General features: G+C 45.9%; 1 long non-coding RNA gene across 1 annotated transcript; it reads left to right on the top strand.

Annotated features, from left to right (window-relative positions):
• Positions 1–345: 345 nt before the first annotated feature.
• LOC125172283 (uncharacterized) lies at positions 346–10,698 on the top strand. Its single transcript, XR_007154673.1, has 3 exons — positions 346–556; positions 10,256–10,331; positions 10,449–10,698. It is a non-coding gene; the product is annotated as an uncharacterized LOC125172283 (long non-coding RNA).
• The last annotated feature ends 4,014 nt before the right edge of the window (positions 10,699–14,712 follow it).

The raw sequence follows: 14,712 nt of genomic DNA, 5'->3' as shown, positions 1-14,712 counted from the left end.
CCCCTCCCCCACTCACACTCTGTATCTCTCTCTCTCTCTCTCTCTCTCTCTCTCTCTCTCAAGAATAAACATTAAAAAAATTTAAAAGATTCTCTCTTTGTGCTTTTCTCCCCTGCTCATGTACTCTCTCTCTAAAAATAAAGATAAAGAAATTAGGAGTTTATTAAAGTTGGAAGGGCTTGAGATATAGGTGAATCTCCAAGAATGACATCACAAACTGGCCTGCCAGGGAAGATGATACCTTTGCCAAAATTAGGAAGGTAGGGAATTAGAACACACTATTATGACTACAATCTTGGTGTTAGGAAGCTGCTGCTACTACCATGACAACTGAAGAACCACGAAGCTAGCAACTAAATGCTGGAATGCTGTTGCAGAAAAGCTCCACAACTTTGGTGGAAAATAGCCAAAAGCATCAGACTCTGCCTCAGTTTCACATCCTAAATCTTGACTGGTATATGTAATTGGTGGAACTTAATTTGCATCCAGACCTCTGGATGCAAGGGAATCTCGGGAAGTAGTCTTTGGCTGTCCAGGAAGACAAATAAAACGGAAGGTAGGAATGGATGCTAATTGCTCATCTACCATACTCAACACACCTTTCTCTTGCCTTTTGTTATTCTTAGATTTTCCTTTATTATCCAGGGTTTCTGCTCTCTTCCCTCTGTCCACAGCTCACCAACTTCACAATCTTTAACTTTGTGGTACCTCATCTACTACCTGTTCCTGACATGTTTTTGTTACTCAAGACTCACACCTACTTCTTCTCACTCTATATTCTCTTTCAGGACAACTTCATGCATCAATATATAAAAATTCCAAAACCATAATTTCCAGCCAGGCTTATTTCACACACAGTACCCATATATCCAATTGCCTACTGAATCTCTGTGTAAATATGTAATAGGCACCTCAAGCTCAACACATTTGAAACCAAACTGGTCATATCATATCCTCAAAGCTGCTCTGTCTCCTGATTTCCCTTATTAAATGGTGACATAATCTGTCTTATTTCCTGAGCAAGGAACCTAGAAGTCATTGTGGACTCCTCCTTCTTCCTACTTCCCATGTCTAGTCAATCACCAAGTGTTGAAAATTGTTCTCATTAAATATCTCTCATATCCACCCATTCCTACTATTATCTCCAACTTGAACTCCTGCAAGGTCACCTTAACTGTTTTCTTGTTTCCTATATTCTTTTCCTTCAATCCATCCTCCCTACTGTATTCAGCAAGCCTTGGTCCAAAAAATACATAAAATATCTTAAAACCCTTATAGTTCTCCATATCCTTATGATGGAGTCCAGAGCCATTAATATGGTTTCCAAGGTCCCCAAATTAATATTCAACTTGTGTTTATATATATAGCTAGTTACATTGGCTGTTTAAATACTGAAATTCTCCCATAGTTTGGAAATACCTTCCTTACGTCTTCACTAGCTATCAACTAAAGAGTTAATGCTGAATCTGCTCTGACCAGTTGGTTCTTATGCTCTTCTCAAAAGTACAGACTACTGGGCACTGTCATTGGCTTCTATCATAGTTGGCTCAGTGCCTGTATCTTGGTGTTCCCTTTCCCCTCAAGCCCAGGTGGGTGTTGCTTGGAGATCATTCTGGTTTCTTCAGCACACCAGCTAGTGCTAGTCCTTATGCTGACCAAGTCCTCTAACCAAGGTGTTCCCAAGCTCTGTGGCAGGGGATAACATTGGCCCTGGAAGACATGCTGGCACCCCAGGGTCCTCTGAGGCTGTGGCTAACTACCACAGGGCAGTGTTCCCTCACAGTAACCCTCACCTGGCCACACGTGGGAACTCCAGCCTCCACTGGAATTGGGTTCCCAGATTACGGGGGTGAAAAGTGAGAGAACAAATGGGTGGATGGTAAAAGGTCCCCGCAGGTTGTGGTCAGCTTCCAGGCAGGGTTTCCTCAGGAATGCTTGTCACTCCTGAGATATATGGACTCCCTTAGGAATGGTTTGGAGACCAGTGTGAAATTCATCCCTGTTGAAGTCCTCCTACATTTATTTAAGGCCTTGGTTAAAACCCACCTGATGCCCACCTGTCTTGAGAATTTACAATATTAATTTTATTACTAAAAATGAGTACTAATGCTACTGGCATATTAATTCAGTTGAGGACTATAGATCTCATAATCTCCATTTTATGGGTGAGAAAACTGAAGAACGGAGAGGCTATCTAACACCCAAGTGGCTGAGCCAGGATTCTAAATTCACAGCTCAGTACGTAACTGCCAACTTGAGCCTCTCATCTAGACTGGAGGATTAGGTTAGACTGAAGTATGTTATTCCAGTATACAATTTTCATGAGTTAGTCAATACAGAGTCAATACGAAAATTCTAACACAGTATTATATAGGCTAAGAAATTTTGTTGATTGCTGCCAGTTCAGCAAATGCTGAGAAAAATTCTGCATCCTAAAAAATATCATTTAAGTGAATTACCTATCCTCTTACACCGAGCTCTCCCTGTTACTTAATGTCCAGCAACTTAATGGGAAACATCTTTGGAAAAGTTTTATCATGACTGTGGCACATCATTTATGCACTGGTAGGTACAGCAAGCAAAAAAACCGCACATCTACGAACAATTCGTACTATTATTTAAACCTCTTAGCAAGGAAGAGGTTGAATAATATCTACAATTTAGCCTAGTGAGAGAATAAAATGGAATGCACCTTGGGTGAATGTGATGACTGAGCTGTATTCATGCTCGGTGGTTAAATACATGCACCTCACTCCTGCACAAAGCTTACACAGCCCTGCCCCACCGTCTCTCAGACCTCCAGCAATGCTGAAAGCTTCAGTTCCTCAGGATTCTCCTTTCTTCTTGAAACATTCTTCTCCCTACAACCTCAATTCTGAGCAACAGCTTAAGAATCACTTCCTTAGGGAGATCTTCCCAGACCTCTGGGATAGATAAAGTCCTCTAATTAGTTACACAATAGCAGAACTCCCTGAACTTTGCCCAGGAAACCTCACCAGTCATTATCATTGTCACTAATCCTGGCCTGTCCTTCTTGTGAGGCTGTAAGCCCAAAGAGGGCAGAATGACCTTAGCCCTGCTTCCTGCTGCATCTCCAGGGTCCAAGCAGATGCCCCTAAATGAAAGAGTTGCTCCCACAGCTGTCTGTTGAATGAACATCTGTATGTGGTCCCTATATTTACCTTCAAGTTAGTAGAGTATGTAGATTCTTAAATTTTTATTTTATTTTGAGAGAGAGAGAGCACATAAGCAATGGAGAGGGGCAGAGGGAGAGAGAGAGAGAGAGTGAGAGAGAGAGAGAGAGAGTGAGAGAGTGAGAGAGAGAGAGAGAGAGAGAGAAAGAGAGAGAGAGAGAATCTTAAGTAGGCTCTATGCTCAGCACAGAGCCCGACTCAGGGCTTGATCCCATGACTCTGGGATCATGACCTGAGCCAAAATCAAGAGTCAGACACTCAACCAACTAAGTCACTCAAGCGCCTCTGTAGATACTTATTTTTAAATTGACTACTAAAACTTTACAAAAGTTAAACTCAAATGGTGTTTTGAGGGGATTAAAATCGGGATTGGACCTCCAGGTTCTTGCTAGGAGTCTTGCCAAGAGCCTTTCTCTAGGCCTGATTGTTTAATTGACAGAGAAGGACTTCTCATTATTCTTAGATTTTCTTTTATTGTCCAGGGTTGCTGCTCTCTTCCCTCTGCCTAAAACTCATCATCTTCTGAATCTCCATATTTGAACTTGGGCAGGCCTCTCGTGTAGGTTGGACTGGGGCAGCATTTTGATCAACAGACCTTTGCTTGCTGTTTTGTTTTTTTAAAACATGCAAATATTGTATTTGGTTGATCTGTGATTAAACAATTCTTGAGAGTTAAAGACCTCAGCTTCTTGGTGATCTCATAAAGTTTCCACAGACTGTGTGTCATTCATAACCTAAGGATCTGGAAGGAAACCCAACTTTAAAATGCAGTTCCCAGTGATTTCAGCCTGAAAGGTGATATGTCTGTTTTTCTAACATCTCAAAGTCACTGGAATGTGCATTGGCAATATTTCTAGACCAGATTTCTGGGGAACTGGCTCACTTGCCTAAGAGACACAGTTAAGTTAAAGACACTAAAATCTCAATAAGACTCTTGGCTACTCCACTTCAACTACATAGATGCTTCTTTGGAGACTAGCGTATGTATTAGCTGACATAAACAAGCATATGTCCTGGAAGAAAAGTATCATCTATCCAATATTAGAAGCTTCTAAGAGGGTCATTAAGAGTATCATAAACATGGTATGTGTTCAAACCATTGGTTGATATAGTTCAACACTCATTCATTCATTCAAGACATTTCATACCTAGGGGCTATCAACTAGGCTCTGAATTAAGCCCACAAGAATTAGACACAATCTCTGTCCAGTTGGGCAAACCATGATAGTGTGTTGGGAGAGGGTTCCACTGGTGAAAGGAGTGATCAGCATTGACCTGGAGGAATCAGGGAGGGGGTGCTACCCAGAAGAGGCTCCATTTAAATTGGGTCTTGAAGAATTCACGGTAGTTTATCAGACTTAGAAGAAAGTGGCAAGGGACTCTCAAGACAACAGTGTGGCAAAGGCATAGCACTGAGAAAGAGCACTCCGCATTCCAGAAACATGTAGGAGCTTGATGTGCCTCGAACCCAGGTGTCTCTAGAGGGGCACCAGAAACATTTCTGAGGGAACATGGGGTCTTCATAGGCTGACTTTAATAACCATTACATCCAATATCCGTGAATTTACTTAGCCTTTTCTTGGACCCATTTTTTATTATTTTCATCTGTAACACCTTAGGGGGCAATGAGTTCCACTTATATGCTACAGGCTGTGTAAAGATGTACTTCCTTTTATTTGTCCTTAAATACCTCCTTAAATGATCACCAGCAGGGTCATTTTTTTCCTCTTGATAATTATAGCATTTTGGTACTCCCACCTAATCCCCAGGCATCACATAGATAAAGAATGAATTTGAAAGGCACCATTGAAATCCTGGCTGGGGTAACTATGCCCACCTAAAAGCCCAAATCTACTCCGCTTACTTCCACCTGACACCCACAGGCTGCATGTTGCTTTTTTGTAACTCTTTCCCTCTCTGATGACCTCCCTTGATGTTACTGTTGTTCTTTTGTTTTAAAAATAAAACCAGAAAATCAACTTGTTAATATGCAAGAAGAACTAGATCTGCTACGTGACTCACGGTAGCTGGAAAAGGACATTCTCCCCATGTAGCCAGGAAGCATCTGAGCCTGGGCTGATGGCTAGTAAGGATCTAGATACTGAATGGTGCCAGGTGCTGACAGGCTGTAGTGTCCATCTCTACAATAAGGACACACCTGGCACCTAGACTAGACTGGCCCTGTCTGAGGCCTGCCTGCGCAGGCACTGCCTGCCCCCAGTGAGGTCTGGGAAGGGCCTTGCCAAGGTGAGATCCTGGAGGGTCACCTGCTTCTGCTCCCATAAAGATACAGATGTTACAGGAAGGGAAAAGTTCTTATAGGTAGAATAAAAGACGGTTTCGTAACAATTTCCATCCTGCCCCAGAATCCTCTGGGACCCTGTCCTGAAACAGGGTGCTTTTAGCCAGAGTCATTCTGAAAGTTTCAAAGGAAGGGACAGAGAAATCTAGTCTTAAACAATGCCTGGAATAAACTGTCAGCACCTCATGTTTGACTTTCCTCCTCCTGCTGAGAGAACAGAACTTGCCTGGATCTGCTCTGGGCCCTTTCCTCTTGGTTTTTCCTTTCTTCTTGGCTCACTTCCCCTGATCAATGCCATCCACTCCCCAGGCAGCAGAATGGAGAGGCTGAACAAAGAGCACAGGGGCAAGTCTGATCCCAAGAGAAGGAGGGAGGGAGGGAGGGAGGGAGGGAAGGAAGGTGGATGGACACAGCTTAGACCAGCCAGCAATGTAAGGGTGTTTGATAGGGCTGTGGGGGCAACCTCAAGCCAAGGTGGCATCAGAGGAGTCCTGGCTTCCAAGGAACAGGCTGCCATGATCAGTCACTGGCTGGGAGTGCCTATGGGAGGCACAGCCTCAACACATGGGGATGGATTTCAGAGAGCAGCATCTGGGCCTTGGGCAATTAAATTCCCTCAACTTAGAGATCTGTGAGGACCATGCTTTTGGCTGTCATACCTGAAGTCCTTGTCAACTCATCCCCACCTGGCCAGCTTGTGAAACTTCTTCTTCAAGTTTGAAGGTCATATCCTCACAGAAATTGTCCCAAACCTTGGGACTGACCTGGCTTCCCTGTTGTTATAACATATAACTTCACTGTGAGTTCCAGTTTATTATCCAACTCCCTGAATGCACTCTGAACTCCAGGAGGACAAGGACTGTGCCTATATCGTTACCAACCACATCCGTAGTACTTGGCAGTACTGGTGCCTGGAAGATACTCTAAGTGTTTGCTGAGTGAGTGACTGGCCGGCCACTGGTGCAGATGAGATAGCTCAAATTGTGCAACAATCTTGGTTTCAGAAAATACGCTTCTTCTGAAATGCACTGTTCTAGATCTAAGCTTCGCCTGTATGGGGCATTTTCCATTTCCAGGCTGAGTTTTCAGAGCAGTTGAAGAAACCCCTTGAAGGAAACAGACTGAGTCAGAGCAATGTTCCAGAGTCACAAGGGTGCAGTTGCCTGAGTGCACCTGAGAATCCAGTCTGGACCAAGAGAGGTGGAGAAAAAGGGAGAAAGTGGAAATGTAGGCCCCAGTCCTGCTTTGATCACTAACTGTCTTGCATTTCCTTTCTGAAACCTGTGTTTGTACGGCTTTTCCTCCTTGGGTTAAAAAGAGCCCTAAAATACATAATAGACATGAGAATGTGTCAGCAAGTTCTGATGCCAACCCAAACCTGGATTGTATTATGTTGCTATTGTTTATAGACTACATGTTTCAGGATGAGGATCATATGGGGAAAAGTGAGTGAAGGGAAGATGCCGATTAGGATGTTAAGACACTGCAAGATGTTTTGAGGGGAGTTTGTACCTTGGAAAATAGCACAGGGGTTCAGAGAGGATGGAGTTGCCTAAAGAGAGATTAAAAACTGTCCAATGTGTAAGGAGGGATGTATAAGCCATACGGGTCCATTCACAAGATTTTGCATCAGGTACAAAAATAGGACCCTAAGGTGAGCCTGGGTGGCTCAGTCAGTTAGGCTTCCATCTTCAGCTCAGGTCATGATCTCACGGTTTGTGGGTTCAAGCCCCGCATCGGGGTCTGTGCTGACAGCTCAGAGCCTGGAGCCTGCTTCAGATTCTATGTCTCCCTCTCTCTCTCTCTGCCCCTCCCCCACTCGTGCTCCGTGTCTCTTTGTCTCTCAAAAATAATAAATAAGTGTTAAAACATTTTAAGAAAAACACAGGACCCTAAAATGACCACGTATTTTCAACTAAGACTCTTCATTGGGGAAAATGGGGGCAGTTCTGTGGTATGAAGTGGCACTTCCTGACAGAAGTCTGTCTATTCATTTAAGATGCTCAGAACTGTGTCCCTCAAGATGTCTAAAAAGCCTCAGCCAAGTTGGCCACAGTCCCAGGAAACATTACACGCTGCTGAGAACCATGTGTGTTGGCCACAGCTGCACTCACGCTCTGTGCACAGACCAGTTCAACCTCAGCCCACCAGGGATGACCTTCAGGAGCCCTTCTCTGTTTGCAGAGCACCCACCGGGAGCACCTCAGGACACAAGCACCTTCCTCATCCCGGGAATGAATTGCTGAACGCAGGGAGAGCTGACTTCAAGCCTTGACTTCACCAAGTCAATTCTGTGACCTCAGGCTACTTCCTTAAGGGCCACTTTTTTGTCTACAAGCGGGGCAGAGCTGCTGCCTCCTCACAGGTTCGCAGTGAGGATTCCAGATAAAGTGCGTCATGTCTCTGGCACACAGCAAAGGCTCAACAAATGAGAATCATTATTACTTACCTTAGTGGGCTGTGGAAAGCAGACCCGGACTGGGACCCTAGTTTTGCCACTTGGTAGCTTTTGGAGGTTCATTTTCCTTCTTTGTACATTGGGCAAAACACTACTTAACCTTCGGTGGTGGCACAATTGGAAGAATTAGTTTAGCAAAGGCACCTAATCAGGTTCCTGGCACACAGTCGTATGCAATAAAAGTTATCTGTTACGATCATTTGTAGATAAACAGAATGAAAATTCTTGATGTGGGTTTGTACAGAGCAAGTATGTGTAAGAAGAACAAGCCAATTTGAATTATTCTGTGAGAAATACATTGTCTTCTAAAACAGGTAGCCTTACTTCCCCAGGTTAGACCAGTTCTGGACCTGCGGGGAGCAGAGGCTAGGGACTGGCACAGCGCCCCGAAGGGTCGGCCCCTCTCTGCCAACCTATGTGGTCCTCCTTCATCTGTCCATTTTCCAGGAGACATTTGCTCCTCCTGCCTCAGGTCCCCTGAGGAGAGTGGGAGCAATAGGTCACCGTTATTTAAACTGCCACAGAATTTTCAGACCATGAGACTCTCGTCTCTCTCCAGTTGGGGCTGGCCCATCCCCAAGAGGGAAGGAAGCCAGGAGGGGGAGGAGGTTATAAAACCATTTTATATCCATCCTGTTTTTAATTGATTTCACAGCAGGAGAAGAAAAACCAGAATCCTTCCCACATAACCTTTCAATGTGGGAGTCCTCCTCTGGTCGGGAAACCCATCTGGAAAGAGCCGCAGCAGGGCTGCAGGTTCTGTTTTCCTCCCCAGTGTTGGAGCCCTGGCAGCGCCCTCCCTGAGGGGTGCCTCTGTGGGTCCCCTGTGCACCTCCTTTGCACACTCACTTGCAAAGAGGGGGGTAGCCCTGCCTCTTCCCTGGTCTCCAAATGGGACCAAATCTTTCTCCCTTAGGTGCAGCCCATGTGTCAGCTAGGGATGCTAGTCCATGTCATCTAGGTACGTTGGCCCAACTCCACAGCCCATGCCCTGGGGGAGCCAAGTCCTCCTGGGATTCCTGGGTGGGGTTAGGGGTGGCTAACATTATGTAATTACACTTGGTCTTTCTAGTTTTCAGCGTCTTGTTCCAGAAGCATGGCCCTCAAAACAGTGTGTCAAGTATTCTTTGTCAGGGTTTGGTGGTTGTAAAGAATGGCCACATAACACTACAGAGAAAACAAAGTCAACATGCATGTTTAAGACTTCCATTCCTAGAAGATGGTTTGGCCATCCGGCCGTGGGTGTACGTGTGTGTGTGTGTGTGTGTGTGTGTGTGTGTGTGTGTGTGTGTGTTGGAGGGATTCTCTGTATTTATTAAATGTTTTTAAATATCAACTCTGTCTCTAGGGAGGAGAACTGGGTGACTAAGGGACTAGGAGACAGGGAGACTTTGTATACATTTTTATCCTTTTGAATTTTACACCGTTTACACATATAACAATTATGTGCCTGTACGTGCAAACATGCACACATATACCATATCCCTTATGCTGTCTCCCTACTCCATGCCCCTATTCCTTTCTCTCTGCAGAGACAATCCTTCAAGGGATAATTTCAAAAAGTCTTCTGTTCCCAATTTACCAATGCCTCAGTAGTTCCTTCTACCTGCTCTGAACCCTGACAGAATTTCCCATCAGTCTTAATATGGTTGGGACCTACTCACAAACTGCCTCATCGTGTAACTTCCTAGCATAACTGCCTGCCTCCTGTAGATAGCCCTCGTCTCTCATCAGTTGCTTAAGCATAGACTAGCAATAGATTTGTTTCTTTGGATCCCTCACAGAACATAACTGAATCAAAGAGTTAGAGACGAAGGCACAACTAGACAAGTCTGAAGGACAAGGGCATGGCTAAGACAAAATGCCTTTGGAACCTACAACAAGTATCTGGTTTAAGTTCTTACTGCTTCCAGAACCAGGTGGAGTTGGTAGCAGTGAAAAGCTGCTTGTCATTGGACTACTACTGTTCTCTCTTCCGTTGCAACCAGAAGATCAGTTGAGTCTCTTCCAGGGGATGCATTTTGGACAAAGTCAGATATAGGAACATGTAACCCTATGGACAATTGTGGACTAGGTGTCTGAGGCTAAGACTTTGACAATTTTTTCTTTTTTTAATCAAAAAGAAAAAAGACTAAACAGAAAATATCTTATGAAGCAAATGGTCTTAACCAAACCTTTCTTCTAAATAAGGGAAAAGACAGCAAGTGGGAGGAGAAGGCCAAGGTGGTGAGGAGGGAGGGTGAGAAGACCCCAAGCACCAAGGTCTCTCATTAAAAAGGCGTCTTTCCTGACATCTTACAGGGAAACCAGTCCTCCCTTTGGAAGATGGAACCAGAAGAGGAAAACGCCCTACACTTGTAGCTGACCTTTGCAATAGGTACTGGGAGAGGAGGGGGGCCCCACCTCCCAAAGACCTAGAGGCTTTTAGGGTGCTCCCTGCCATCACCTGTTTAGCATCAATAGTCATGCCCCTCATTTTGTGCTGCTACCACAGGAAGCTTCAACTCTAAACCTAGGCCTGTGGGAGCTGCCCCAGTTCCAGGCACACAAGGCAAATGGCTGCATCCTTGCTGCCTCAGGCCTCCTCAAAATGCATCTTCCAGGAACCGAGAATCCACCCTGCTCCACAAGGAAACATGTGAGCGTCAGCCAGACACCTTCTCCTCCATCATCTCCCGCAGTCCTTCCATGTCTAATTCCTGAAACCCAGATGTCTGCTTCAGGAGCCCAAAATAAAGTCTCAACTGTTTCACGGTCAAACCCGCATCTGTCTGGGATTAGCAGAACAGCTACTTTGCACCCCCGTGCCACCCCTCACCCCTGTCACCTCCCTCTACCCCCAAGGGTCTCCCTCTTCCATTTCTGGGAATCCCTGAAGATGCTGTGAGGGTGAGCATGTGTCACTTTATCTACCACTTGAGGCTCCAGTGCTGCGGTCTGAGGGCCGTGGAGCTTGCTTCGGATTCTGTGTCTCCCTCTCTCTCTCTGCCCCTCCCTTGCTCTCTCTCTCTCTCTCTCTCTCTCTCTCTCTCTCAGAAAATCACTCGGCTAGCCAGGATGTGCTGTTTTACTAAAGGAATTCGCTTCAAGTGGCAACATGGCACCTCCCCCACCCCCACCCATCACTAACTCCCCAGTCTAGGACAGGTGACAATATGTCCTGAATGTCTGGGGAATAACAGAAGGGGATTGTTGTGTTCCTTGGAGTCACAGGCCCTGGACCCCCAACCTGAAGGCCGTGTCTACCTCCTATCAGTCTCCTGTATCTCAATAAGATTATTTAGAAGATATCATGCCAATGCAGAGTGGATCCCCCTCCCCAACCCCTCTCCCCAGAGAACAGGGAGTGTTGCCCCCTACTCCCAAACTCAGGTCTGCTCATGCTGACTCAGCCCACCTGGCCCTGGGAATCTCCATTTCCTTTAAGAGAAAGCCCCTGAGAAGTTCTCCAGAGCTCAGGTAAGACAAGTGCACTACTCAGCCTTGCACTGCCTGCACTATACTAATTTACTCACCATGGGGGGTGTGGTAGGCAGAATAATGCACCCCCGCGCCCACGACATGCACATCCCAATACCAGAACCTGTGAATTCATTAGGTTACATGGCAAAGGGGAATTCAGGTTTCAGATGGAATAAAGCTTGCTAATTGGCTGACCTTGAGTAGAGAGATTCCCCTGGATTATCCACACTACTGGCTTTGAAGATGGAGGAAGGGGCCATGCGCCAAGGAATGTAGGTGCCTTAGAAGTAGAACAAAGAGGGGAGCCTGGGTGGCTCAGTCGGTCAAGCGTCTGACTTTGGCTCAGGTCATGATCTCGCAGTTTGTGAGTTCGAGCCCCGCATCAGGCTCTGTGCTGACAGCTCAGAGCCGGGAGCCTGCTTCTGATTCTGTGTCTGCCTCTCTCTCTGCCCCTCCCCCACTCAAGCTCTCTTTCTCTCTCAAAATAAATAAATAAATAAATAAATAAATAAATAAATAAATAAATAAATACATTAAAAAAAGAAAGAAAGAAATAGAGCAAAGAGTCTCACAGCCTCCAGAAAGAAACACAGCACTGCTAACTCCTCCATTTTCTCCCCGGGAGAACCATGTCAGATCCTGACCCAGGGATAGGATACTGTAAGATAATAAATTTGTGTTATTTTAAGCCACTAAGTTTGTGGTGGTTTGTAGTGGCAGCAGACAGGAAACCAATACATGGGGGTTACAAATAATTTAGTCTAAATCCTTACTTCAGGAAATTTTTTCTCTAATTTCTTACCACTTTGCATCTCACTCTGCAGTGGTCACAGTCAGATGTATGGTGTCTGTATCACTTGTTCCAAGAACAACCTGCTTTACTTTGGTGTGAATAACGATTTCATCCTGGTGACCGCCTCGAAAACAAGAGAATCTGTTCCAAAATTAGAGTGTCCGTCTCCAGAAACCCAAATGGCAGTGCCCATACTACAGTAACACACACTTTGAGTTCCTCTTTTCTAGACACTGATAAGGAAATCACAGCAGTCCTCTCTCTAAGCCATCTTCCTGCCACTGCACTGCCACTAGTGGGGCTCAAGCCAGTTCTGTCTCTTGCCTGGAAAACTGAGACAGCCTTCTTCTGTCTCCACTCCTCCTCCCAACACTATAGTTCAAAGAGTCTTTGTAGAGGTTGACCATCCCTCTGTTGACAAATGTTTAACGGCCCCCATTGCCCTTAGGATAAAGCACCGGGCTCTAACCCGGTCCCTAAGACTCTGCACACTCAGCCCAGCCCACATTTCTGGCCTCATTTCCAACACACGCAGAGCTATGACCAGAGTCATTCTAGCAAACGTGTGGTCAAGGAGCAGGGAAGTGTTGAGCTGTGGGACGGGCTATGCAAAGCAGAGTCCCACAGTTTTGAGGATTCAAATTTGTAGGACATAGCTGTGGCTGGTGCACACTGAATTGTGCCCCCCCCCCACCCCCCGCAAATTCATATGCTGAAATCCTAACCTCTGGTATTCCAGAATGTGACTTCATTTGAAATAGGGTTGCTGCAGACGTACTTAGTTAAGATGAAGTCACAGTGGAACAGGGTAGGCCTCCAAGACTGGTATTCTTGTAACAAGGAGAAATCTGGATGTAAACACACACACACACACAGGGAGCAAACCACATGTAGACTACAGTCACACTGCCACAAGCCAGCGAACACCAGAAGCTCGGAGGGAGACCTGGGCCCCATCCTTCCCTGATGCTTTCAGAGGAAGTGTTGCCCTTCTGACTTCTGAGGTTTTGTGACCTCAGAGGTGATAGGTTTCTGTTGTTCTAAGCCCCCCAGTTAGTGTCTTTTCACTATGGCAATCCTGGGGAACTAATCAAGTGACCCTACTGGCTTCTCATCTCCTACAGATTTCTCCAGCATTCCGGTACACACAGCTCTGTGTGTGGAAACGCGTACACTGAAGGAAGGATATGTGAGTGTAGAGAAGTTTGCATTTCCCGAAGTCCACCCAGTTTGTTGAAATGAAACACGCCCTTTACACTCACAGGGCTTCTCAACGTCCTGAAAACCAGTTGCTGAGAAGAATTCATTAAAGGATACACATTAGTCAATTTTGCCCTCCATGAGTGGGTTTGTTCTCTCCCTCCTTAGAGATAATGAAGAAGACTCAGTAACAACTCTGTATTCTCAAAACATGTTCCAATGTTCCAATGAGAACAAGGCATGGCTTTAATCTCTTCGCTCCTGTTTCTTGCTTCTGCAAAATTTGCCACAATCCTTGTGTTCTCTTAATTAAAACCAAAACTGACCCGACTGTTGAGTCCCAGTTAATAAGAGGTGAGGCCAGCTTGGCATGTCTGTGTTCTGAAAACTGCCCTGAGCAAAATGTGTGTGTGAGAACAGTCTGCCAGGGGAATGGCAAAAACAAGCTGCCCCTCGCCATCCAGGATGGCTGTTTTCTGCCTGGGATACAGGAGGCTCACTTCCACGCAAGTCCTAGTATCCTAGGAAGCAGAAGAGGCTGGGCCCAAGACCCTGTTGCTCTAGGTGGGTAGGGTGGGGTCAAGGCGCTAGGAACTCATCAGACTTGACACGAGGCTGCAAGCCCTGAGGATGATCTCTAGGTGGAGAAAAGCCTAGGGATGAGGCAGATGAAGTGGAGGCCAGGCTTGGGCAGAAGGAGGGGAAAGAGCTAAAAGGAGTGAGGGAGAGGCTGAGGGGGAAACCGTGGTGGGGCTGACAGATGCAAAGAGCTCTTCACTCTCTGACCCAGTGTCTCGTGGTCTGGCCTCATACACTGTCTGTGGGATCCTCAGTCCAGTCCTTGTCAACCTGGCCAGCCAGAGGTGGGCTTGCACTCCAGGCAAGGCTGGCCTTGCATTAGAAGGACCAGAAAATGCCATGTAAGAACTTCAGTAAAGCCCAACCCATGCCCCCACCTGGGCGCCTGGGTGGCTCAGTCAGTTAAATGTCTGACTACAGCTCAGGTCATGATCTCATGGTTCGTGAGTTCGAGCCCCACATCAGGCTGCGGGCCGTGGCGCTTGCTTCGGATTCTGTGTCTCCCCCTCTCTCTGCCTCTCCCTTGCTCTCTCTCTCTCTCAGAAAATGAATAACACACTAAAAAATTAAAAAAAAAAAAGCCCGACCCATCCCCCAGATGTCTTCCCCACAAGCCTGACGTGTGCCCCCACTTTGCACTTTGTCCCTATAGATTTAATTTTTGTCTCGGAGAAAATAATTTAAAGCCAGGACTTCTTGAATGTTTACATACTCCAAGCATAGT

Source organism: Prionailurus viverrinus, chromosome A1 (genome assembly GCF_022837055.1).
Source record: "Prionailurus viverrinus isolate Anna chromosome A1, UM_Priviv_1.0, whole genome shotgun sequence".
Taxonomy (NCBI): domain Eukaryota; kingdom Metazoa; phylum Chordata; class Mammalia; order Carnivora; family Felidae; genus Prionailurus; species Prionailurus viverrinus.
Note: the sequence above shows the minus strand (reverse complement) of the source record. Positions and strands in the feature narration are given on the sequence as shown.